Source organism: Canis lupus, chromosome 24 (genome assembly GCF_048164855.1).
Source record: "Canis lupus baileyi chromosome 24, mCanLup2.hap1, whole genome shotgun sequence".
NCBI lineage: Eukaryota > Metazoa > Chordata > Mammalia > Carnivora > Canidae > Canis > Canis lupus.
The window spans coordinates 12,853,042-12,878,328 of record NC_132861.1 but is presented as its reverse complement, the minus strand read 5'-3'; the positions used below and the strand labels follow the sequence as shown (position 1 = coordinate 12,878,328).

At 44.1% G+C, this 25,287-nt stretch overlaps 1 long non-coding RNA gene and 1 pseudogene across 2 annotated transcripts in view; one reads left to right on the top strand and one right to left on the bottom strand.

The window, feature by feature from the left end:
• Positions 1 to 879: 879 nt before the first annotated feature.
• On the bottom strand, positions 880 to 955 carry LOC140616659 (small nucleolar RNA U3; annotated as a pseudogene).
• Positions 956 to 3,617: 2,662 nt separating this feature from the next.
• The window catches only part of LOC140615768 (uncharacterized), an 82,419-nt gene continuing 60,749 nt past the window's right edge, over positions 3,618 to 25,287 (top strand). Inside the window, exon 1 of one of the 2 annotated variants that reach the window (XR_012016259.1) lies at positions 3,618 to 4,036. This is a non-coding gene — a long non-coding RNA (uncharacterized lncRNA). The remainder of the gene's footprint in view (positions 4,037 to 25,287) is intronic. The other variant, XR_012016258.1, reaches the window with a different exon arrangement.

Sequence of the window (25,287 nt, the reverse complement as noted above, 5' to 3'; positions counted from 1 at the left end):
TTTTGTGAGAAGGCTGTGGGAGAAGCAACCTGCCTCTCAGATGCTGGCAGCAACGATGTAGGTGGAAACCCCAGTAGGAGGTGTGGACAGATGGAGCCTTAGGAATCTGGGTGCAGACAACTATTTCCATTGAAGAGAACAGAGGATTAAAACCTTCCATCATTTTCCCCAGCTCTGAACATTTCTTTTCTGAAAATTTGTCTTTTTTCTTCTAGTTCATAGAGCATTCAGCATGTTCAGAAAGTTGCGTTTTAAGGGTTAGTGACAGGGAAAGTTCAATCTTAAATAGTTTCCCCTACTAGTAGCTTTGCGATAGCAATCTGCCTTTGCCTGTTGCTGTCATTCGTCTGAGACAGATGTTTGTAAAATGGTCCTCAATGGAGGAATTGCAAATATGAAAGTCACTCAAGTAGAAGGTTCTTCTCCACCGGTCCCTTGAAGCGCATCCATGTAATTCCATTGGAAAGCTGCCACTGGAGGGCGGGCATTAGACATCATTTAATTTGCTACATGATGACTTTTGACCTCTGCATTCATTTTACACAGGTTACTAGTTTATCCCTATTATCACCATCAGACTATTTATTGATCCATTTCTAGGTGTAGGAAACAATGATACACCAGCAGGCCCAGGGTGATCCTTTAAGGGACTCACAGTCTAGTTGGAACAAATACATGAAAACTACAGTAGGTTCAAATCAGAGTTACAAGCTCTATCAAAAATCCTTGGCAAGAAAAGAGCGACAATGTTTTCATGGACAGTATTTTGCAAAAGCAGTAAGGACCCTCTTAAGAAGCAAACTCATAGTACCATACAGGTTTTTGCACACTGTGCTGCATAAGTCTCAATGCATCTAGACTAACCACAGGAGCCAACCAATTTTCTTATTATTACAAAATATTTGTTGAGCAATTAGTAGCAAACTATAGAAATGATCCCTGAAAGTATAGTCTTTCTTGAGCAATTAGGATGCACCTAATTGATACCTTCTTAGAGATTGCTCCACCTGTTTCTCCTCAAATTTATCTCTTCAGACTACAAAGGTATAATCTCTTTTCTAAGCTCACAAATAAAATAACATGTAAACAAAAACATAGAATATTATCAATCATTCATTCATTCAAAGCATTAAGCAGCCTTGGCTTTTATCCAGTTCAGTCTGGACTGAGACTTGAGCAACTGGGAATGATTTTCACATTACAAAGAGTCCCAAAGGGTTCTTTTTAGTGCTTCCCAAGAGGATTTAAATATTTAACTGTTGTTGTTTTACAGACCATTAACTCTTGCTGCTGGAAGAGGAAGAATGGGTAAGTGTGGATGGTCAGGAAGAAAAGCAGATCTAAACCTGAAGTGTTGGAAGCCAGTGCCAACAATAGACTACTAGCCCCTGTAACCCTGATTTATATCTGACTCATATAGGATACAAAGTCCTCAAAGTACTTTGTTGACATTCTCTGTTTTGATCTTAACATAAGTTAGGCATGATGATTAACTCAAAAACTGAGGGTTTAGAGGGATGAACAGATGGAACATAGGATTTTTAGGGCAGGGAAACTACTCTGTATGATACTATAATAGCAGACACATGTCATTATACGTTTATCTAAATCCATGGACTACACAACACCATAAATGAACCCTAGTGGACTTGGGTGATAATGGTGTGTCCGTGTAGGTTCATGGATTTTAACAAACGTGCCTCTTTACGGGGTTATGTTGATAGTGGGAGAGGCTCCACATATGTGGGGGGCAGGGGAGGTATGTGGGAAATCTGACCTTCTGCTCAATTTTGCTGTACTATCAAAAAGGTTGAGAGTTCACAATTTGATAGTAAATAACATTTTCAAAAATTAAATTTCCATAACATGTTTGAAGAATTTGTTGCAAAAGATTAATGAGAAGGGGAGGTACACCTATAACAGATTTGAGATGGAACCGCTGTCTTCTCTGCAGACTGCCATCAAAAGCAAGGTAGGGGGATCAGGATGGTAAAAGTATTGCAGTTATTCAACACATATTACGGTATGTATCGTATGAATGGGTGTATACACGTGTAATGTACAGAAAACAGCGTGTAAATTATATACATGTATAAATTCTATGGGTACTTTCAGCAATCAGCCGTCATTATACCCAGCCTATGTAGTGAGCAATAGGAGATGCTTGTAGGGCTAGCTAGGGCAGTCACAAATGTATACATTTTTGGTAAACATTTACAGTGATAATTGCAGACAAAGAAGACTCCTCTCTGCCTCTATGATTTTGCAATCTCCTGTTAGTCCAAAAGAGAAGAGACAGGGCAAAGTCTCTTTGGTATTTTGAATACCAAAATAGAAGTTCTAACTGGAGCAGGACAATATTTACTAGTAATTTTGTGGGCCCAACCGTTGTTCATATTTGTACATTTTGGGACCGCCTAGGCAATTCCATCCAAGGCCCAAACTTAGGCAACTTTGGAGCCCACCGCTAGTGCCTCCAGAGCCGGGGGCGCTGGGGAGGGTCTTCGGGCAGCTGGGAGCTGAAGTTGCCAAGTTCCCCTTACAAATAGCACGGGCTGCACGAGGGCTGTGACTGACGTTTGGCACCGTCGTTCCTGATGGCCCCAGTGGGAGGGTCACTGCTGAGACACCCAGCCCCATCTCATTGTTCAGCGCCGGGAGTTTCCTCCTTTGGCAGAGGCCTGGAGCCGTGAGCCGAGCGGGAAGGGGACGGGCTGGGGCAGGACTTTGGGATGTCTATTGCTGCCGCTCCTTCCCCTCTCCGGGAGCTCGGGTTTCCCGGGGTGTGTGCGGATTCTCAATAAAAAGGGAAAAGCACGATCCAAGTTAATTTTCCAGCGCGGAGAGGAAATGCTGTTTCCTGCATCGTACAAAACTGGTGCCAACAAGACTGACACAGGAGCCCATTGTCCCGCTAACAATGCGGTGATGGGGGAAGGACGCCTGAGAAAACAGACCTCGGGCCGCCGGGAGCGTTTGATCTTTCCTCATAAGTGTGTGAGTGTGCATGTGTGTGTGCGCGCGTGGTGTAAGGACGGGCTGGCAGAGCCAGGGCACGGCCCCTTTCCGTCCTGCCTTCGTTCCCCAGGCGTGGGGCACGCTCCTAAAGACGGCAAAGGGGACCTGGCCCTCTGAAAGGTCCAAAAGAGGGACGCCCGGGGGCCCGGGGCTTGGGCGTCCGCCTCGGGCTCAGGGCGCGATCCCGGAGTCCCCAGTCGAGTCCCGCGTGGGGCTCCTTGCGCGGAGCCTGCTTCTCCCTCCGCCTGGGTCTCTGCCTCTCTCTGGGTCTCTCGTGGATAAATAAACGAAAGGCCCAACGGACAGAAGGGGAAAGGGAAGGGCAGGAAAACCAGGAGAAAAGGATGGAAATGGAAAGAAAGGGAAAAGACAAGAGTCCCCCCGAGCCCCGCTCCCCCAATCACGGGCTCATTCAAATCCTCCGCGGGCCTGAGTCCCGGGCAGAAGGGAGCGCCCCCCGCGCGGCTCCCCGGGCGCCGGGCCGCGCCCTCCGGTGACCCCGAGCGGAGGGCGAGCCTGGGCCGCGCGAGCGCCGGGGTGGGCGGGGCCGGGCGGGAGCGCCCCCGCGCGTCGGGACCGGCAGGGGGCCGAGGGGCCGCGCCTCGCCTCGGAGGCCGCGAGAGCCAAGCCGCCGGGTGCGCTGCGCCCCCCGCCCGGCCGGGGGGCGCTGCGCCTCGGGGTCCCCCCCAGCACCGGGGCCGAGCGCTCCGAGCCGCGGGCGGCGGCCGTCACCTGGGCGCCCGGGGTCACGGCCCTCGCCGGAGGACACGTGGCCGCACGGTTCACCCCTCCGAGGGTTCACCCCGGCGCCCCTCGGAACCTCCCGCCCTTCGCTCGCTCACGTAGTCCGGGGTTTCGGGGACGTGAAGTGCTGGCGAGTGGGCCGCCCGGCGCGGCGGGGCTGGGTGATAAACAATCTCACAGGATACACGACACCCTGGACTGTCACAAGTCCCTCGCAGGAAAAGATAAATAACATCTGAGGAGCCGCGGCTCAGCTTCAGAAACTTTGCGAGAAGTGAGTAAACAACAGGGCCGAAGGGAGTTCAAGGGGCTCTGGCCGCAGGGAAAATCAGCTGCGGTGTCCTTCCCGGGGCCTCGCTAAAGGAGGGATGGGGGCGGGGGCGGGGGGCCTCCCAGGGCAAAGGAGGGATAAACAGCCCGCGGTTCAAACTCTGACCTTGAAACTCCTTGGCACTTGACACGTTCTGGATCAGAAGCCTGTTTCCTGGGCATTGGAGGAAGCCTTTCTGGAGCGGGGGTTGATGTGAGGGGGTTTTCTGGAAGAGGAGGCTGAAGAAGAATTTCCTGAGGAAGCAGGACTTTTCCGAAGGTCTGCTCCTTGGGATCAGAGTTGTCAGTGACCTAAACCACCCTCGGGAATCTGTGGTTCTGTGATTTCTTAGTGTGAAAGGAAACCTCTTCACTTATGTAAACCTTTGCCCTATGTGGCCCGGGGGGGGGGGGGTAGGGGGGGTGGGGAGGGGGGAAGCGGACAGGACGACAATCCGAACCAGGTACTACAAATGTTCTGTGGGTCCAATAAAATGGCTGTCAAGTATGCTTCACCTAAAAGGTTTGTGTTTCTCCTACCTGAAGTTTGAATGCTCAACGCTGTCGTTTCCCTTCTGTGAGGGAGCTACCCTGGGGTACGAGTGCTAAGGCACCTCTCTCCTCCTCTCCTGCAAAAACTCACCTAGTACCCAGACTGCCCATCTCCACAGTCCAAGAAGGACCTCCTAGGAGCTCCAGCAGCCTCTTGGACACTGCCCAAATTGCACCACACGAGATTTATTGTTCTGAAATAAGGCTTAAACCCTAGGATATCATCTCCCCTGTATAGGGTATTCATTCATTACTCTCCCCTGTATTATTTACCTATTTACCTTAAACTGGGCCACTCCAGGAGCTCATTATCTACTCCATCCTATGGTATCTTTTAAGTAATCCTGATGGCCATGTGAATAAGTTTATGTATTGTCCTGAGACTAGGATAAGTGGGATGAGGACAGTGGGGATGTGGTGAGAGTGTGGTCTAGCCACTTACTAAACACAATTCACAGCAGACTGTGGTCCTCATCCCTCTGAATACTCTGACCCCGAGCTCAGCAGTCATGTACAGACATAGCATATCTAGATTTCTAAATGTTCTTCAGGCTTTCTTATGCCAGCCGTGTGGGCAAAATGGGGATGTCTGGTTTGGAGGCTGGTGCAAGTAGATGAGTTAGTGACTAGTCAGAGTTCTAGTTCTGATGATTACACTCATGGAGTCCTTTGGGATGCTTTCAGTGTGGTTCACAACCCGCTCATCTACTGTGAGCTTCTCCAGAGACAGCCCCATTCAATTCATCTTTGTATTCACAGTGCCTGCCCAAGTGCATAGGACATCATAGGTGCTCAACAAATACGCATTGCTGAACAAAGATTTTGTAGATCTGCTTATCAGACTTGGCGGTGACACGGTTAAGATAGTAAATGTGATTATAAAATCAGGGTTACCGAAAGCCCTAGCAAATTGAAGCATTGGCTGAATCTATAATGAGAATTATTTTAGGTCCTTCTCTTGAGTCTCCGAAAATTTAAGTCTGCAAATACAGACTGGGGAAGATTTGACTAAGTAGCCAGGCTAATAAATAGCTGGTGGTAAGTTCAGCAGGGGCATTGGAGACCTCTGTCAAAAAAGTGCCTCTGAGACTCTAGGTCAGAATCTACCCCATGTTTGCTGCCCCTATGAGTTCTGGGATTGGTGCTGAGCTGCCTAGTTTAGGAAGAGATTAGATATAGCTGTATCTGTTGAGAGGAGGGGGACAGGATAGAGAAGGGCCTCAAAATCATGTTGGATGAGGATGGTCAAGAGAACCAGTGATGTTTAATCTGGGAGAGAGGAGGTACTTTAGGAGACAGGAGAGTTGCTTTCAAATATTTGAAGGGATGTCAGATAAAAGTAGGGATTGGAATGATGTGGGCCCCCATGCCCCAGATGAGGACCAATGAACCCTGAGATGATAGTGACTGTCCACAGCTGACACAATTTCTGGTGACTGTATCTTTTACAGACTTCTGATTAATACACTGCCGTAGGAGGAAATGAGATCCTCCAAAAGAGAACTGATTGCAGCAGAACCTGGATGACCCCTTGCCAGAGACATAGTCAGATGGGATTCAAGCATCCCACAGGGGCCAGGACAGAGAAGGCTTTTAAGATTCCTTCTAACACTAAGCATATACTATTCTGTGTCCATTTCTATTTTGCTAATGGCTAACTCTCCTTGCTGTAATTTCTTAAACCTGATGAGATCATTAAGGCACTTTTATAGTACCTTTTCATAAAGAAAAATGTGAATTGTGGAAACAACCAAACAGTACATACTTTTGAGCCCTTGCCTATAGAGCAAGAAGCTTGAAGATAAAGTCACACATTGCTGATGATATAGTGACCATGACCACTGCAGATTTGAAATTAAATAAGAAAGAGGCTGATATTTGTGAAAAACTTTGTCTGCCTGGTGAGGATTCAGAACAACTGGAACTTGTATATATTGCTGGTAGCAATGCAAAAGAGTAGAGCCATTTAAAAAAAACAGTTTCGGGGATCCCTGGGTGGCTCAGCAGATTAGCGCCTGCCTTTGGCCCAGGGCGTGATCCTGGAGTCTCGGATTCAAGTCCCATGTCGGGCTCCCAGCATGGAGCCTGCTTCTTCCTCTGCCTGTGTCTCTGCCTCTCTCTCTCTCTCTCTCTCTCTCTCATGAATAAATAAATAAAATCTTAAAAAACAAACAGTTTCTTCTTAATTTAGACATATACTTTCCAAATGACCCAGCAATGCCATTCCTAGGTATTAATCCAAGAGTATTGAAAACTTATGTCCACACAATGACTCATAGGCTAATGCTTGTAGCAGCTTTATTCATAATGCTGACAACTGAATGTTCATCCTGAATGTTCATCCACTAGTGAATGGGTAAATAAATTGTGCTATATCCACACAATGGAATACTACTCAGTAATAAAAAGGAATTAATTACTGATTCAGGCAACAATATGGAGGAGTCACAACAGGTTTATGCTAACTGGAAAAAGCCAGGTGCAAAAGCTGCTATACTATGTAATTTCATTTTTTTTGACATTTGGAAAAGGCAAAAATTATAAGGACAAACATCAGGTTGCCAGGAGCTGAGGGGATAGGAGGGCTTGGTTCCAGAGGGGCACAAGAGAACCTCCTGGGGTGATAGAAATATTCTGTATCTTGATTTTGGTGGTGGTTATGCAATATACATTGTTAATTCATAGGATTGTATATGCAAAAGGGTGAACTTCATTGTATGTGAATTATGCCTCCATAAAAATGGCCTTAGTAAAACTCTATTCTCATTTTTAATAGTGATTTTTCTGGTGATCTGCATAGCACTGGTACACAATAAGTATTTGATGAATGAATGAATGAGCCTGTATGGGAGTTTTGCTTTTCTGTGAGGTCAGATCGTACAATCAGGCTCTGCTCTCTGTTTGAGGAACCCGCCTTCTCCATAATCCTCATGGCATGGAGGTTGTGTGGGAAGACATCCTTTTTCTGGGAAGAGGCAGCACCCTGATCATCAAATCAGTTTTCTGAGGAAGTCTTATTCATCTGGAATTGGAAACTACATTCAGAAGATATTCAGTAGACAACTCAATATTGAAACATGTGGGTGTTGTCTGTGTGGTTTGCAGTGGCGAGGCCTGGCTGGGAATACTTCAGGCAGGTGTAATCCCCATCCTAGGGGAACAGGGGATTCTAAATGAAAAGTGTCACTCCATTGGAGTGATATCTCTTTCCAGGTTTCTAATCTAACAGCTGTCTTTAAAAATTGTGTGTAGAACAAAGAGGTCTTAAAACAATCCCCCTCAATAAAAAAACAAAAAACAAAAAACCCCTCTCAAAATTTAAATAATATGCTATTACTGATTACTGTAAGAGCATAGCTGGGCTTTAAGAAAATATGGAAATATACCAGTTTGAATTGATAAACTTGTTACCTTACCATTATTTTGTTACTTTTCTCCCATAGCTATCATAGAAATTTTAAAAAATCATTTAAACCTTGTTAAGTGTATGATTTAGTAGCATTAGGTACATTCACATGGTTATGCAACTAATCTCCAGAGCTCAATTCATTTTGCAGAACTAAAACTTTGTCTACATTAAGCAACGCCCCATTCCCCTCTTGCCCCAGCCCCTGGCAACCATCATTTCACCTTCTGTCTCTATGAATTTGACTTTTGCAGACACCTCATATAAGTGGGATCATACAATACTTGTTTTTTTGTGACTGGCTGATTTCACTGAGCATAATGTCCTCAAGGCTCATCCACATTATTGCATATGTCAAAAGTTCCTTAACTTTTAAGGCTCAGTAATATTCAACTGTATGTATGTGCCATGTTTCCTTTTTCCTTTTTCTTTTTTTCTTTAGAGAGAAAGAGAACCCGTGCATGAGCACATGGGGGAAGGGGAGGGGAAGAGGGAAAGAGAAAATCTTTTTTTTTTTTTTAATAAAGATTGTATTTATTTATTTGAGTTGGAGTATGAGAGAGAGGGCACAAGCAGGATGGAGGGCAGAGGGAGAGGGAGAAGCAGGCTCTCTGCTGAGCAGGACTCCAAGATCATGATCTGAGCTGTAACCAACTGAACCACCCTGGTGCTCCATTCATTTTCTTTATCCATTCATCCATCAGTGGATATTTGGGTTAGTTCTACCTTTTGGCTATTGTGAATACTACTGCTATAAACATGCCTGTGTAAATATCACTGTAGTACCGTGTTTCCAATTTTCTGGGGTATACATATTTATCCAGATATCCAGAAGTGGACTTGTTGGGTCATGGTAATAGTATTTAATTATTTGAGGAACTTTTATTTCCACAGTGGTTTTGCTATTTTACATTCCCAGCAAGAATGCATGATGGTTTCCATTTTTCCACATCCTTCCCAACATTTGTTATTTCCATCTTTTTTTTTTTAAATAGTAGCCATCCAATCGAGTGTGAGGTGGTATCTTATTGTGGGTTTTTTTTTTTAATACTTTTTTAAAAAGATTTTATTTATTTACTTATTTTATTCATGAGAGACACAGAGAGAGAGAGAGGCAGAAACACAAGCAGAGGGAGAAGTAGGCTCCCTGTGGGGAGCCCTATGCGGGACTCAATCCCAGGACCCTGGGATCATGCCCTGAGCCAGAGGCAGATGCTCAACCACTGAGTCATCAAGGTGTCCTTTATTGTGGTTCTGATTTGCATTTCCCTATTGACCAGTGATGTTGAGCATCTTTTCATGTACTTACTGGCCATTTGTAGATCTTTGGAGAAATGTCTATTCAAGTCCCTTCCTCATTTTAAAATCAGGTTGTGTTTTGTTGTTGTGATCGAATTGTAGTAGTTCTGTATATATTCTGGATGTTAACCCCTTATCAGATATATGATTTGCAAATATTTCCCTCTGTTCTGTGGGTGGGATTGTGGGATTCTTTTAGGCAACAGTATCCTCTGTGTGGGGGCCTGTACTTCAACAACCTCCCTGGGTTATTCTGTAGGGCTTATGCATCACTGTTCTGATGTACATACCATAGGATGGAACTTCCGCTGATGTATATGTAATAAATGTGTGTGGATTTGATTAGAGCCTTAGAATGTTTGAGTAGAAAGGACACCGGGAGGTCGCTTCACATAAGCACCTATTTTTATAATGAATAAACCAAATGAAATCAAAATGACTCACCAGAGGGGACACATAGCAAGAGCTTAGACACAAAGGCTTCGTTCCCAGTTCTTGCTGCTTGCACCATGCTGTGGGCTCTGGACTACCTTTGTAGAAGATTTGTTTGCTATATGGGGAGTTTGTATGGTATGTTCACACTCACCTTACAAAATATATTATTAAAAGGTGAGGTGTTTTGTTTTTCTTCAATGGGAATGCCTAATAGGAAAGAAATACAGGCCAACAAATTGCCTGAATGCCATTTTTACTTGACTATACTCTAGAGGTAATTCATGAAACCCTAACGTCCTTGAGAAATGGAGCCTAGTGACAGGCTGAGGGACTGTATCTTTCTTTTTAGAACAATTATTTCTCTTACCTGTCTCTATGATTTATGTCTTCACTCACCCCTGCTTCTCCTTCTAGCTCTCTGGCTCCCCTTTGGGACCATCTCATATTCCCTCTCTCCCCTACATGTGAAGGTTGCCTTCAGCCCCCTTCATTTCTCACCAAGTACCTTCTCCCTAGCCAACTGATTTTGTCCTTGACTTTGCTGGTGATGACTCTCAGACTGAGTGCACCAGCCCAGCCCAGACTCAGACTTATGAGTGCCTTCTACATGTGTCTGCAAGGAAGCCCCAGCAGGTCAAACTCCAAGTGTCCAAATTTTACCTGGTCTGTTCCTCCTCAGAACTTGCTCTCTTTGCCCTGCCCACATTTGCCAAAGCCAGAAACCTAGGAGTCAGCCTCTCCCTTAACACTCATGGTCAGTCAGTCATTTAACTGTTAATGCTGTTTGTTAAATAGCTAGCAGATTTTTGTTGATCCTTCTTTTCATTCTGCCTTGACCTAGTCTTTGTTTAGCCAGTCATATTCAGAGAAGCTGAGGCTCCCCACTGCACACACACAGACACATACACACACAAGTGTACACACACACACTACGGCTACTGGAGAGGGGCAAGAGATGCTGGTAAATATATTACCAATGCACAGGACAGCTGCCCACGACAAAGAATTATCCAGCCCAAATTGTGAAGACTTCCAAGGTTGAGCAATCCTGCCCTAAGATGATCCATAGCTTCTTGTTCCCCACCCAGGTCTCTTTTACCTGGAGAGTATTCCAGACTGCTGAGCATTGGCTGTTAAGGTCTCACGACTGCCTCCGGCACAGACACAGGCCACCTCAAGATCTGCGAGGTTCCCTGTACTCCCCACCACTGAGGTGCCCCCAGCCAATGAGTGACTGGTGCAGAGATACAAAAGCCTAGACTCTGCTTTGAAGAGGAACAGTGCTGTGGTGCCATGCATGTTCCAGAGCATCTGTGGGATCAGGCTGGGGCTAGACTTGGGCTGAAACCACATCTTTTCTTAGCTGCTCCTCTTCCTTTTCCTGCTTCTCTCCCTCTCTACACATTCTTCCTGAGGGCTCCCTCCCGTTACACAACCTTTACAAGAATCCCCACCTCAGCTCTGCTTCTGGGGAACTGACCCACAACATGGGACTGGCTGACATTTGTGAAGGGAGAAACCAGAGCTTTGAAAGACCATCTAGTAACTACCAAGCCTCTGGCAACTGGAAGAACATGAGCCTGCCCCATAGAGCTTCTCTGCTGTTGACTACTGTACTGGTCCCAGGTGCTCAGCCAAAGCCATCCCTCCAGAAACTGGTAAATAGATGACAAATTCAAGTCAGTGTTACTTTAGCAACCAGACAATTAATTTAAGGTAGTAAGGTAAAAAGTAAGGTAGTACTCACTTTAAAGAGAGGTGAGGGGCACCTGAGTGGCTCAGTCAGTTAACAATAGACTCTTGATTTTGGCTCAGGTCATGATCCCGGGGTTATGGGATCAAGCCCTGCATCAGGCTTTTAAGAGCTGCTCCCTGCTTAAGATTTTTTCTCTCCTGGGACACCTGGGTGGCTCAGTGGTTGAGCGTCTGCCTTTGGCTCAGGTTGTGATCCCAGAGTCCCCGGGGTTGAGTCCCGAGTCCCACAATAGGCTCCCTGTGGGGAGCCTGCTATTCCCTCTGACTGTCTCTGCCTCTCTCTCTTTCTCTGTATCTCTCATCAATCGGTAAATAAAATCTTACAGAAGGAAAAAAAAAAGATTTTCTCTTTCCCTCTGCCCCTCCCCTCCCTCTAAAAGAGAGAGAGAGAGGGAGAGAGTCAACTTGCTGACTGCTGTTTGCCTAATTTGTTCATGTTGCTCTACTGGACCCCCTCCCTGCCTGCTTGACTTTTTTGGGAAGATGCTATTCAAGATAAGCTCTAAAAGATGAGATGAAGTCAGCAGAAAGTCCCTGGACTGAGGGAAGAGCTTGTGCAAAGGTCCTGAGACAAAACAAAACAATTCTCAACACCTCCACCAACACCACTACTCATAAAGGAAGAAGGTGTCCCAGCCACTGAGAGAAAGCCAGTGTACCTGATGCTGGCAGAGTTAGAGGGAAAGGAGGACAGGATAAAGCTGAGAGAACGGTAAAGGTCAGATTGCAGGGCCCTCTAAGAGAGGCATGTGGATCTTATCTGAGACGTAATAGGAAGGTTTTAAGTAGCTTGTTAAAACAATCTGTTTTCCGTTTTAAAAAGATGATCTGAATTTGGAATCTCTGGGTTAATTGAAAACTTCTATAATTTCAAAAGAAAAATTACTAACAATTTCAAGGGTAAGAGAATCACTTTTCCATGTATTCTTGAAATTGTTAAAAGCCATTTTAATTTTCAGGCTAGTACAGGAAAGGTTAAGGACGGTAGTTGATTTGTTTTAAAAAGTAGATTGACAAAGTCTATAGATATATGAGAACTTTGTAAGATTAAATTTTCTTCTTATACCATCCCAAAGGGTGAACATTAGTTGAGTAATTTTTATTTGATTAGATAATTTCAGGCAGATCTTACATTGAGGGGCTTTGTTTTGGTATCATATATACAAAAGGTTTTGGTCATCATTTGCAAGGATATTGTTAAACTTTGAATTCTTTTTCTGTTTTATTGTAATTCCCACATAGTTAACACAGTGCCAGTTTCAGGTGTACAACATAGTGACTCAACACTTCCATATATTACTCAGTGCTCATCAAGGTAAGGGTATTCTTGATCCCTTTCACCTATTTCACCCGTCCCTCCACCTTTGAATTTTAAAATTCTGCTTGCATGTATTGCTGTTTTGACAGCAATGACAGCTACTATTTCAGGGGTGCCTGGCTGGCTCAGTTGGTAGAACATGTAACTCTTGATGTCTAGGTTGTGTTTAAGCCCCACGTTGAGTGTAGAGATTACATTAAAAAAAAAAACAACCTTAAAATAAATAAATAAAAATAAAACAAAATGACAGCTCTTATTTCAAAGTCTAATTTAATGTAACATTGTTTCTTCACATGAAGAGAGATAAGATGGTGCCTCTGAAAATTCTATAAATTTAAAATATAAATAATTTCCATCAAACTAATTTCCATCCAATTTTTTCTGTCATACTTTCCCTCTTGAAATCTCATATAAGTTTGTTTATTTCTATGCAATGTAAAAAACTTTTATTGGTAGTCTATTTTATATACATTCTTGGAATTGGCCATTTTAAGAGTGAAATAATTACTTTTCCATGCCTTCTTGAAGTTTTTAAAGGCCATTTTAATTTTCAGGACTGTCTTTTTTAATGGTTTCCTCTGGCTGCTTTGTGGAGGTTGTATTGAGCAGGGCAACAGTGAAAATGGGAAGGCCAATAAGTAATGCAGGCAAGACATGAGTGTGAGGATGACTCAGAAGACTATGTGGTTTTGGCCGTGGACAGAGGCAGGGGGAGTTGAGATGCATGGATACCCAGGAGGTAGACACAGAGGCCTTGCTGATGCCTTGGGATGAGGATGAAGGAGGAATTCTGGATGGCCACATTTCCAGCTCAGGCAAATGACTGAACATACCATTAGTTACTGAAGTGGGGAATAGGGGTAGGGGTGGGGGTGGGGTGGGGACTAGATTGCCAAGTTGTGAAGGAATCAGGACATGCCACCTTTTTTTGAAGATTTATTTTTATTTATTATCATTTTTTTTTAATTTTTATTTATTTATGATAGTCACAGAGAGAGAGAGAGAGAGGCAGAGACACAGGCAGAGGGAGAAGCAGGCTCCATGCACCGGGAGCCCGACGTGGGATTCGATCCCAGCTCTCCAGGATCGTGCCCTGGGCCAAAGGCAGGCGCTAAACCGCTATGCCACCCAGGGATCCCTTATTTATTATTTTAAAAAGATTTTACTTACTTATTTGTGGGGGTGAAGGAGCAGAGGGAGAGGGACAAGGAGACTCTGCATTGAGCATGGAGCCCCATTTGGGGCTTGATCTCACACCCCTGAGATCATGACCTCGCCAAAATAAAGAGTCAGAGGCTTAGCTGACTGAGCCAACTAGGTACCCCTTATTATTTTTTATAGGTGGGGGGAGGGCAGAAGGGGAGGGAGAGAGAGAATACCAAGTAGACTCCCTACCAAGCATGGGGCTCGATCCCACAACCCTGAGATCACGACCTGAGCCAAAAATCAGGAGTTGGTCGCTTAACCGACTGAGCCACCCAGGTGCCCCAGGACACGTTACTTTTAAAGCAAAGTGTGCATCCACTGTCAAATAGGCCATTATGGAGGAATCTGGAGATCACAGAGGTTTGAGGTATCCTTTTAGGAATCTTCAGTGTGTAAAGTCATGAGACAGGATGCAGTTATGTGGGGAGAAAGCACAGTGGAGGTAAGGGAGCCTAGAACCCCACCCTGGGAAGCCAACATTTAGAAGTTGCATGTATGTCTGAGGGAAGCACAGAGAAGCCTGCAACAGATTCTGAAAAAAGGACAGCAAGAGAGGCAACAGAAACACTAAAAGTGTGGTATCAGAGGAGCTAGGAGAAGAATGTGTTTTCCAGAAGGAGGAAGTAGGTAGGGAAGTTGAATGCAAAACTCCCGTAAAATAACTGAACAAGTATTATTTGGATTGGAATGTGGGGGTGCTGAGTGGCTCTGACAGGGCAGAAGCTAGATTGAAGTGGGTTTGAAGAGGTGACAGGAACTCATTGCTGGGACTGCTCTTAGAAATCTTGTTTCAACAGGGACAAAGATGGGAGGAGCAGTAGAGAACCCATTGGTAGCAGCAGGGGGATGAAAGATAGGACAGGAATATGCTGGTAGATATTTAATAAAACCCCTGTTGGAAAACCAAAGGCTTCATTTGTCAAGGTATAAGCACTCAGCAGAGCCAATTCCAAGTTACCAACGTAATGCCAAAGAGTTGGCAAAACCCCTGAAAATTTAACAGTTGACTCTTAGGAGCCAGCACGACCCAACGTCAGCCTGCCAGCACATCAGAGAAAAGTTCCTTCTCAGAATGTAGACATTAAAACATATCAGTAAGCTATTGGAATGGTCCTGTGGATAAGCAGAGCAGTGTTGTAGGACAGCATAAACCAGACCGGTAAGACAGAAGGGAACCAGATGTAGGTGCTAATGAGTTTGCCAGTTTGGAGATGGGAAGAGCAGGGAGGTCCCCTCCCAAGCTCCCATTCTCTCCATGGACTAGGAGACAAGCCCCTCAGGGGAGAATGAGTGTCAGTGGATGACGCTGGTCACACAGTTGAAGGACTGAAGGACTTTGTGGTGGAGGTATTTGAATAGGAGTGATCGGAGGGTGGGAAGGTGTGGTGGGTGAGAGAGATGTGGGATTAGAGATGGGGCAATATGAGGACCTCATCCACCTGTGACCTGGCTGTGGTGGCTGCTTTCAAGACAGTTGTGTGGTCAAAGGTTTAAGAGGCCAGCGTGGTGGTGTGTCATCACCACATACATTGAAAAAGCCAAAAATTCTGTAAGAGTTGGGGTGGAAAGGAAGACAGGCAGCCAGGAACTAAAGCCTTGAGCACAGGAAGGGTGTGTGTGTGAAATGCGAACGGTGTGTTCTGGAAGTCTGTGTGTGAAGGTGGCATGTGAATGGTATGAGGCTCAAAAAGCGGGGGTTTGTGCAACAGAGAGGGACAGAGACATGGCCTGCAAAGGGTAATGGCAACCCAGGAAAGCACAGCTTTTGCTTTTGGTCCCGAGTCCTAAGAGGTGTGTGACAAACAGCACACTTTTGGGCTACAGTGAAGCATTCTCAGGGTGAGCTGGGTGCTTGGGAACAAATGGAGGTGGAGCTGGAGGGATTTGCTGATTGTGAAGTGGAGGTTCTACTTGGAGGGGGAGTAAGGGGCCAGAGGGGAGGTTGGGTTGGGGATTGGATCCAACTGAGGATGAACGCAGTAGTATGGGGGTGTAACTTGGGTTGAACAGAGAAGCTTGGATTTCTGGCAGTGATTATGAGAAGAATGGGTTTGAGGCCTATAACCTCGTTGGGATACAACACATTCCACACCAAGATGCCTCCAACATTATCAACAAGATGTCAGATTTGGAATCCTATGAGACATTACCCGATGTAACCTTTAAACAAGACTGAAATTCTATCAAGCATTATTTGGCATCCCTCACCACTGACCCCTTCCTTCCGTTAGGACTTCCTGGGTCTTCTTCAGATTTCTGCCATCCAATTTAGATTTCCTGGCCCATGACATTCCTGCCTTAGAGAATTTTTCTCTCTGAAATTTAATTACATCTATCCTTTGTCCTCTTTTTTCCTCCTAAAGCTATCCATTTGTGATCTGCAAAAGTGTTTCTTTTATCAGATTAGTTTTCCCTTAGTTTGAGGTTAATTCAAGCATACTACTTCTTGGGGCATTTCCTTTGGTTATTTAAACTTCTCTTCTGAACCGCAGGGAGGTTTGAAAACATTAATACAGACCCATGTATCTCCTTGATTCATGCAGTAGCAGTATTCGTGGTAATACATCCAGTAATAGTCCTCCCCCTGTGAGTCCTCTGAAAGAGTATGGGAGGGAATACACTCACCACAAGTACTTTTCTGCAGAACCTTGAAGATTCCTAGTAGTCAATGAAATGCAATAATGCAGCCTGTTGCATTAACATAACTGATAACATAACAGTTGCCAATTCCTATTTAGAAGAAGAAAACCACCCCATTATGCTGAAGATGCAGTGTTTCGAATGCTCAATTTTATAGCTTAAATTTTCCACCTGTAAAACCTAGCTTCTGGAAAAAAGAGAAATGCTATATTGGGTCTCTGTTTTTCAGGGTTGTGGCATTCAGTGAAGTAATAGTACAAATGAGAAATTCAGCAAGGTTACAGGAACTGCTGATAGGAAACGTGAGTCAGACTCAATTTGGTGTGGGTGTTGCTAGAATTAACTTTTAGTTCTAGATTCTCTAAGTGAATCCTTTGATGAAATTCTTCATGTGCTTTAGAATTTAAAAGAAAAAAAGAGAAAAGGAGAACAATGGGCCCCCAAGCCATTCTGTAAGAGGTGCCAAACAGATGGAAAGTAATAATTTGAAATAATTTGAAATAAAAATAAATAAGTGTCCATCGATATGGCTACTGTTTGACCCTACTATATTTACAAATCTCCCAGAGTCTGAAAGATAAGATATTTCTGGCTGGAGTAGACAAACATCCCCTTGTTTGGTATTATTCGAGGTTCACAATCTAAGCCTGTTTTGGTGATTCATTTTTCTATTCATATTTGTTGAGTGTCTGTAATGTGCAAGGCACCATCAAGTTTTTTTGGGAAGCATTAATCCATGTAAAGAAATAGTTATAATGCAAAGCACATGTGATAAGAGATATATAAGGAAGCCCAAAACACTTGGGGAGTTTAAAGAAAGGAACATTAATTCTTGCCAGGGTATGAGAGAAGGAACTATAGAGGAAGTGGAATTTGAGTGGTGTGTCAAAGGAATAGAAGGTTTGGAACAGAAGGACGAGGTAATGGGAAGAACAGCCAAGGCAGGGGAATTAGTGAGCACAAAGTTGTGTTACATGTTTGGAAAATGCCAAGTAGACTGATTTGGGGTAGAACACAGGATGCAAAAAGAATAGAAAATTAGTTTATGGCCAGACTTGTATGGATACCAAGCTAAGAAATACAGTCTCTGTGGGAAAGGCAATGGGGCACTACTGAAAGTCGAGAGCATAAGCTCTCCAAAGTTAAATCTCCCACCACATGGTCTGGAGAAGGGGGGACTGGAGCAGAGCTGTCAGCTAAGACACTAAATATGTCCATGTTTAAGATCTTTTACTGTTAGGGGGCACCTGGCTGCTTAGTCAGTGGGGTATGTGACTCTTCATCTCAGGGTTGTGAGTTCGAGCCCCATGTTGGGAGTAGAGATTCCATTTTTTTAAAAAAGCTCTTTTTGTGACTTTACTGTTATAAATTCACTATTATTATTATTATTATTATTACTACTGTCATGACCACTTATTAGATGTCTTCCATGTGCTGGGCACTAGTCAAGCCTCGAAGATATGTAAATGATCAAGACTGAATGTAATGGAGTGTATAATCTCATTGGACTTGTCAGATGATTAGCAGAGTAAGGAGAGAATTTTCAGGTTAATAAATTCTATTAAGAAAATAGAGTATTTTTCCCTTTCTAGGATGAGGTTTGTTTGGGTAGGTTATTTGGAACAGCTCTCCCACTTAAAATCACTAAAAATGCTACATAAAATACATTTAAAAAATTCAAACCTCTTAAAACCCCAGATATAATAATAAGGAATTTACTAGGTTGAGATCTGGTGTGTGTGGGGGCGCGGAGAAGGAGCCCAGAGAGTTAAGTGAATTTTGAGCTCCTTTTGTCTTGAGGATGAAACCAATCCAGGAGAACTTGAATTTGGGATTTGATGGACCAGAGGGGTGAGGAGGGAAAATCCTTGCTCCCCTCCTCACCTTGGGGGACTAGAAAGCATTCTCATCACACCGATTTGGAATTAAACTATGAGCATGAGAGAAAGGCTCTACCAGAAGCAAGCCTTCCCACCCCATGATCTGATTTCTTACCTCTGCCCAAACTGTGGAGGACTTAACCCCTTTTCAAAAACACAATTAACTTTTTCTAGAAAGTTCTTCTGAACTCTGAAGATTACAGAGACTATCTGAAATGAATGACCAGAGTTTCAGTTATGCAAATTCTCATATCTATTTCAGACTGCTCTGTGGATAGGTAGGAGAAAAATACACTGGAGACTTGGTTTCAGATCCAGCCCATACGATTAGAAGCTGATACTCCATGCTAACAAGCAAAAAAAAAAAAAAAAAAAAGAACAAGCTAAAAAGTCAGCAACTTTTCTTAAATCTTTAAGATAAGTGAGTGAGGACAAAGGGCAAACTGGCCCCCACCAAATTGGAGAGACACAGACACTTCCCTGGGAACCAGGGCGGTCTAGGAAAACTTGCACTGATGAGTTGCCGGAGGCTCAGGGTGGACAAATCTGAGAGATAAATACTCGAGGGACACCCAATCACCAAGCAGCCTCTCCACCTTGGGTAATATTAGCTCCTGGTGCACTGGGTTTTCACAGTGAATATCAGCCAAAAAAATCTCCTGTTTCTGGAGGGAGAAGGGGAAAAGGAACTATTTTGAAATAATCAAGAGCACTGGGTTCTTCTTAGCAAGGCCTGCCCTTGAGGGAAATGACTTAACCAGAGCCTCACCTGTTATGTTTTTTTTTTAATGTCTAACTGACCTGGGAGAAGATATGTACCCAATTTCAGCCCCCTCTAGCCATGCTCTCCCACCTAAAGAGAGAAAAACAGGAAGCCCTGCTGAAGTTCACAGTCGAGAGGCACTGGCTCACTAAAAGTTGATTGGAAAATCCATCTTCCTTGGCATGAAGAGGAGAACAAAGGACACACCGCCTCCATTAAAGTTTGCAGCATTCATGGAATTAGGAATTTGGGAGACAAGCCTTGATACTGACAGGATTTGATAGCCAAAGAGTGAACCGTACAGCCACACCCCACCATATTGAACAGACTCACGTGAAGTTAAATAATATAATCCTCTGAAAGAGGATACCTGGCCTGGAGGTAGCTCCTTCCTTCTTAGCATGATTCCCTCCAGGGTGGCTGGCCCTCACATCATCTGAGAGGTGACCTGGCTGGAGGGTGGCCTTCGTTCTGGTCACTAGGATGCATGTTTGCGTACGTTTGTTTGTGGCAGAACATTATCACACCTTCAGAGGCATGGAGAATCGAGGGTCCTGTTGGATATTTTCCAGTAGCTGGCTGTTACTTTTCTTTTCTTTTCTTTTTTTTTTTAAGATTTTATTTATTCATGAGAGACACAGAGAGAGAGGCAGAGACATAGGCAGAGGGAGAAGCAGGGTCCCGGTGAGGAGCCCTGTGTGGGACTCGATCCTAGGACTCCAGGATCATGACCTGAGCCAAAGGCAGACGCTCGACCCCTGAGCCACCCAGGTGCCCCTATTAATTACTTAATCAAGGAGAAGAAAGAAGGAAGTTAGTAGGCCTAGTTTCTGAGAAGCTATTTAGTGCCTTAATTTATTGGTAGCCAATTGAACTACATATTACAAATGTTTACACTCTTCTTTTCAAATTGTCAATAGAAAAAAGCTTTAAAAAACTGGCTTTTAAATAATAGTACAATTGATTGGTACTTATTAGATACTTTACATTCACTAAGCTTTACAAAACAAAAACAAAAACAACAAACAAGAAAAAGCAAACCTTACAGGGTTTGCTTACAGGTGTACTGCTATGCCTACAAGATGAAAGACACAGGCTTTATGGAGAGAAGGTGGGCTCCATGGGGCCTTGTAGAACACCTGTCTTCCTCACAATACCCTCAGCATTCTTCATTGTAAGCATTGGTTTAAGGTTCTTCTCGCCCCCCCTCCCCACCCCAGGAACCATGGTAGACTCATTTACACCTGCACACACGAGGCCAAGCAAGGTATACGTTAGGTGTTTAGTTAACATTGGTTAGACCAAAGAATGAATGGAAAGACTACACATGAAGAAAAAACAGAGTCAAAGGAAACAAGTTTGTTTGGGGCCAAGATAGTTGGGCAAAGTCCTTCTTTGGGGGTAAATGTTCTGGAATAATCCTTACTCAGAATCTACAGGAGGTTGGAAATGATTAATTATGGAGGCATACCTAAGTCTACTAAGTGCAGCTGGTTTCACTAACTCACAAGTTCATAGAACGAAATTTGCTCCAAGATTGAAGATGTCCTGGCAGCCTCCCTCTTTCTCTTCAGGTCCCATGCCCTTTGGGAGCCTTGGATTTCAATGCACACATAGCCAAGTCCAAGAATCACACCATGCACAACCAGTCCCGAAAATGGTACAGAAATAGCATTGATTAACCCTGGTCACAAAGGTATGAATCTCTCAAGGGAGTGGACCCAAGTTCCTGAGAGATATGCACTTTCAAGGCTCTCGTACAGCCTAAGGAGGTCAGGCCCAAGATCCCACAGAGTGTCAACTACAAGCTCATTTGACTTACCTACATCACCCAACCCAAGATGGGAAAATGTACTTATGCCCCCATCACCACGGGTCTCAGGCTCTGTCAGTGAAGTCCAAGAGCAAGGCTCAAATCATGATTCAGGCTGTGGCTCTGGCTCCAGCTCCAGCTCCAGTTCAGGAGCTGAGGACCCAAATCTGCCTAGGTCCCAATGAAAACAGTAGAGCAGAAGCTTCTGTCTGCCAATGTGAGGGGAAGGACTGCTGTGACTACAGGCTGCTGCATGGGACTATGTGTCCTGTGCTATATGTACCTGTCAGCCTGAGGCAGCATCTGCCAAAAAATATATATATATTTTGAAGATCTCCATTGGGAGGTAGCAAGGATGTGTTCTGCTTGTTTTAATAAGCATTACACCCTTCTACATCTGAGCTAATGCCATACTCTTCAGTGGCTTTTGTTTTAAATAAACCATCCTTATGTATTTAGAGTATTTTTTAAATTTCTGTTGTTTTCCCCCTAGAGAAAGAGGGTGCTAAAAAGTTATCTGGTCTGTGCCTTCACTCCTTACCTCTTAGCAGCTATAGTGGGTTTGGATTCTCTGGCATGCAAGGCCAAACTCAGATATGGTTGGAACTACACTAGAAAGTTTTTTTTTTTTAAGATTTTATTTGTTTATGATAGAGAGAGAGAGAGAGAGAGGCAGAGACACAGGCAGAGGGAGAAGCAGGCTCCATGCCAGGAGCCCAACATGGGACTCGATCCCAGGACTCCAGTATCGCGCCCTGGGCCAAAGGCAGGTGCTAAACCACTGAGCCACCCAGGGAGCCCTAGAAAGTCTTTTAAGTTGCCCATAAATGATGGCAGTCTATTCACTTGTGTCCTAATAGCCAGTGTTGCCTCCGGTCTTGGAAGGGATCACCATGACTTCAGTTGACATGGGAAGGTATAGTTGCTATATGCTTGAGGTCCATGACATAGACTCACACTCACACACTCACATTTGCATCATCTGAGGAGCACAGCAAGGGAGTGAGAGCACTGTGTGGTCTCTCACTCCGCACAGGGTGGTCACTCAGTGACAGGCAGAATCGCCAGGACTCCATGTGTTCTCCACCCTCCCCCTCCTCCCCGAGCAAATATATCTTCTCTCTCCTAGAAGCCATCACTGTGGGGCCAAGGGGACACAAAGGCACTGTCCTCATCCTTGCAGAGTTCACAGCTGTGAACCAAACTTTACATTATGACGAGATGAAATGCGAAGGCAGATGTGCCAAAATAACCTGGGTACACAGAGGTGACCACGACTAGCTGAGTGGGGGCGCCAGGAGAGGCTGTGCTGGAGACGTGGCATTTGACCTGGGTCTCAAGCATTGGCTGTGAATTCGTTGGGTCCAGAAGAGGAGGGAAGGGTGGAGGGAGGCCTGGGAGGGCACAGCACATCCCAGGCACAGCAAGGGGTGGAGGAAAGAGGGAGCAAAGCAGAAGATGAAGTCGGAAAATAAGCTAGGGGCCAAACATGATGTTGTACTGGCATGTTCTAGGAGCAAATAGTGTAAGACTTAAATAGTTCACTCCACTCTGTACACCAGCCGGAGGAGCAGATAGTCTTGAGTCTTGAGTCTTTCTACATGAGGGGCTCCCATAGTAAATGAAAAAGATTAATCTAGGGGTGTCTGGGTGGCTCAGTTGGTTAAGCATCTGCCTTCAACTCAGGTCATGGTCCCAGGGTGCTGGGATCAAGCCCCACCCACATCAGTCTCCCTGCTCAGCAGGGAGTCTGCTTCCCCCTCTCCCTCTGCCTGCTGCTCCCCCTGCTTGTGCACATGTGTGCTCTCTCTCACTCTCTGTCAAATAAATAAATAAAATCTTTAAAAAAAAAAAAAAAGGCCAAACTCAAGGTGTCTTTTCCAGACCTGACTCCCCGTGACGCTACATTTGGACAGAGTAATAGGCCCCTGAAGTCAGCCTCACAGAGCTCCTGTCCCTTTGATCTCTCTTCCTTTTCAGGAACCTTGGTTGGGAGTAAGAAACACAGCAGTGGTCTTGACCTTTGAAAACATGGGAGTCTCTATTTCTATTCTTTCTGCCTTTGTTGGACGTCCTTCACACCTAGAGCCCAGCAATTGCCCCCAGGAAGAGTGAGAGTCTTGTGACCTTTGAAAACATGGGAGTCTCTATTTCTATTCTTTCTGCCTTTGTTGGACGTCCTTCACACCTAGAGCCCAGCAATTGCCCCCAGGAAGAGTGAGAGTCTTGTGACCTTTGAAAACATGGGAGTCTCTATTTCTATTCTTTCTGCCTTTGCTGGACGTCCTTCACACCTAGAGCCCAGCATTTGCCCCCAGGAAGAGTGAGAGTCTTGTGTTCCATACAATTCAAGATGTGGGAACTTAATCTAGGCTCACATATAAACTCTAACCAGTAGTGATTTGGCAAGATCCCAGGAGGAAAAGAAATTTTATTCTAAGTTACAGCTAATTGTTCCCGTATTATTTTGCACTTCCCTATTACATGAGCAGTAAGCATGCCTGAGGCAAGATACGGCATAAGTTACAGTGAGTATTAAAACAAAACGGGCTTGTTCCATTTACAAGAAAGGTGAAGACCATGGGTTGATGAAGAGAAGGGAATAATCAGCTAAACAAACACAACTTTCTAATTCTAAGATTGTTACAGAAAACTGGTAACACTGCTACCTGCAAAATTAACCCTTCACTTGGCTTCACACATTTGAGAAAAGTCAAATGCTACAAACAATTTTCTATTAGAGGCAAACTCATAAATTCCCAAGCCAAATATCTGAGAATGTTAAATCTTTGGGAAATATACAGAAAGAGCAGGAGAAGAGTGAGCCAAAATGCCACCCCCACCTAATAGTTTTTAAATAAGATTCAAGAAGGGGTTTCAAAGTAAAGTGTTCAAAACATCTGGTTCTTATTTGAAATATAATTAGAAATATATCTTAATATATAAGGAATTTTAAAAGCTGAGAGGAAGAACATTTCTGGGTGACTAAATGTTTTAGATGATGTCACAATCATGGCATGAAGAGGAATACCAAAGACTCTTCAGAAGATTTTGAGAAATTATTTTCCTTATATTGTGTTATTATTTTTAGGAAAGCCATTTTTAAATCAAATAAGAAGAGGATGAGGCTTTATCAAACATAATTAGGAATCAGGGGATTCTTGAACCTACATGTTATAAAGAGAGAAGGTGGTTGATGAGATGGGGTTTCAAAATGCTAATCAATTGCAAAACAAATGTTTTGCCACTTCTTTCCATTCCTGACGCTTCTCCACTCCTATATGTTTTTATTTGGTCCATTTTCCACTCCAGGAATAATACAAGAAAAGAGGAGCATGTATTGGATTAGAGAACTAATAAATAAACAAATAAATAAATAAATGGCCACTGTCTGGCTCCTTGTTCCAGATCACTTATTTGTCTCTCTTTGGCTATGTTGTATGTCCTGATATCCAGACTCCTTATATTGAAACCCCAGGGGGTCAGACCCAGGCATCAGGGTTTTTTTGTAAGCTCCCCAGGTGACAATAGAATGCAGCTAAGCTTGAGAACCACTGTCCTCAATGATATAACCTCATGAGTGAGAGACTCCCCAAGGGTCTCCGTCTCCTCACTAATAACCAAGTCTTTCCCAGGCATCTGTATTCACAGACCAGCAATATTTCAAAAGCACTTGGGGAAGCAATATATACTTTGATTTGCCAAGATAGTAAGGACAACAATAACCATTTGCTATCACGATCATTTCATGAAATAAAGGGCATTTTACTGTCAAGAGGGCAGAAAGGACTTAATCTCTGAGTACCAAAAATCTGATTACACATGTACATACACCCATACTTAGGTATACTTACATACTTCATCATATTTCTTTTTTTCCTTTTTAGTAAGAAAAGTTCTTGGACTGTCTGGCTTTGAGAATGACTTGGATCCTATCTGTAATGCTCCTTCCAAGAAGCTGATGCTAATTGAGCACTTACTGTATGCTAAGCACGTGTCTAATTACTTTACATGTATGAAATCATTTAATTCCCATAGCCCTAAAAAGTAGGTACTGTTACTATATTAATTTTTCAGATGAAGAAACAGATTCCAGGGAGGTTAAGCAGTTCACTCCAGGTCACACAGTATGTGATGGAGTCTGACCTT